The sequence below is a fragment of the Arachis ipaensis genome, chromosome B6, assembly GCF_059453495.1.
Source record: "Arachis ipaensis isolate K30076 ecotype BB chromosome B6, ASM5945349v1, whole genome shotgun sequence".
Taxonomy (NCBI): domain Eukaryota; kingdom Viridiplantae; phylum Streptophyta; class Magnoliopsida; order Fabales; family Fabaceae; genus Arachis; species Arachis ipaensis.
Window position 1 is genome coordinate 133,597,464 of NC_142441.1, and position 2,248 is coordinate 133,599,711.

A 2,248-nucleotide genomic window follows, 5' to 3' on the forward strand; every position below is an offset into this window, starting at 1 on the left:
GGAACTTCAGCGGAGGACGCCCCTTTTGTCATCTCAACAAAGGTCGGAACCGGACTAGTAAAACAAATCCTAGTAGACACCAAAGCCAATTTCAACATCCTCTTCAGAGGAGCCTTTGACAAACTCAGACTCCGAAATGAAAACCTCCAAAGACACCGCAGCAGAGTGACCAAACTCGGGAACAACTTCCTCAAATCGGAGGGATCCATAATACTGCCAGTAACCATCGAAACCGGAAGTCAGAGGAAAACCATACTCTTTGAATTCGTAGTCCTTAAAGACTCTACAGCTTACAACATCATCCTAGGGAGAAAAATGATCAATGACCTATGCGCCATCATATTCACCAAGTTCCTCATCATGAAGTTCCAAGCCGATAATGGCACCATCGGAACAACACATGGTGACTAGAAAATCGCAATAGAGTGCGACAATACAAGTCTAGCTCTCCAGAAGCAATCCCAATATAAAGCAGGAATCTTTCTAGCCGACCTTGACGCATGACAAGATGACCAGCTAAGACCAGAACCAGAGGGAGATATGGAAAAATTACAAATAGGACAGACCAAATAGGAATTCACGTTCATTAATAAGAACTTGCCCTTTAGCCTAAAAAGCGAGCTCGTGGAGCTCCAACAGAGATCTATTCGCCTTTACCTTGGCCAACATGCCAGGAATAGACATAGAATTGATGTCTCACCGATTAGCTGTAAACCCCAAGGTCAAGCAAGTAGCACAAAGAAGAAGGAAGATGTTTGCAAACTGAGCTACTAAGGTCGAAAAGCAAGTCAAGAGCCTACTCAAAATGGGATACATCCGAGAGCTCCCATATACGACCTGACTAGCCAATGTCGTTCTAGTAAAAAAGGCAAACGACAAATGGCGAATGTGCGTCGACTACACAGACTTGAACAAAGCTTGTCCAAAAAATGCCTTCCCTCTGCCAAACATTGATGGACTAGTAGATGCTGCCTTGGGGCACTAGTACCTTAGCTTTATGGACATGTACTCCGGATACAATTAGATACTGATGCACCAACCAGACGAGGAGAAAACCGTGTTCATAACCCTTAAAGGCACGTACTATTATATAATCATGCCTTTCGGACTGAAAAACATTAGGGCCACCTACCAGCAGCTCGTCACCAAGATTTTTAAAGATATCTTAGGGACTAAACTGGAAGTTACATTGATGACATGTTAGCGAAAACCCAAACTAGAGAAGAACTCATTAACGACCTAAAGCTCATACTAGGCACATTAAGGAAGCACTGAACGTGCCTCAATCTAACAAAGTGCGCCTTCAAGATAGAGGTTGGGAAATTCCTGGACTTTATGATCACACAACAAGGAGTAGAGGCAAACCTAGAAAAGTGTAAGGCTATCTTCGAGATGAGTAGCCCTGCAAACTTTAAGGACTTATAAAGACTAACGAGACGACTTTCCGCCCTCTCACGTTTTCTCAGGGCCTCCGCCCAAAAGGTCATTCCTTTCTTCAAACTCATGAAAAAGGGCATAAGCTTTAAATAGGAACCTGAGTGCGAAGAGGCTTTGCAGTACTTCAAACGAATACTAGCAGAGCCCCTCATACTCTCAAAATCAGGAATGGGGGATACACTCTACCTCTACTCCTTTAATTTCATACTACATTTATTTAATATTGAGCCTTCGCGAATACAAACCGAAATTTTAATTAAGAAAACGAAAAGCCTTTGCTTTAAATCACTTAATCACAAAGGTATATATTCACATAGCATTATATACATAGACTTATTTAAAGATTCTCAAATAAAAGTGTTACCCCCTCAAAAAACCAAAACAATAAACGACGAGGAGAAAACAAAATCTAAGACTAAACCAAATACAGAAAATACGAATATATATATATATATATATATATATATATATATATATATATATATATATATATATATATATATATATATATATATATATAACTCTGTAGTTCGGTCGTGGCTCTGCGCCAAGGATTCCTGAACCTGTCACTGAAAAGAAAATCTATAGGGGGTGAGAACATCGTCCTCGCAAGTTCTCAGTAGGAAAAGTGAATGCAGTGAGAGTAAAGAAATAAAATGCAAATAATTACTTATAACTTTAAAATAATTACCTTTAGAATTCTTTAAAACTTACTTTAAAGACTTTAGTTAGTTTTCTTCAAATTATATTACTTTAAGCAAATTCCAATCACGTAATTCGGTTTTGAGTTACAGTGATCAGTTCTCGGTTA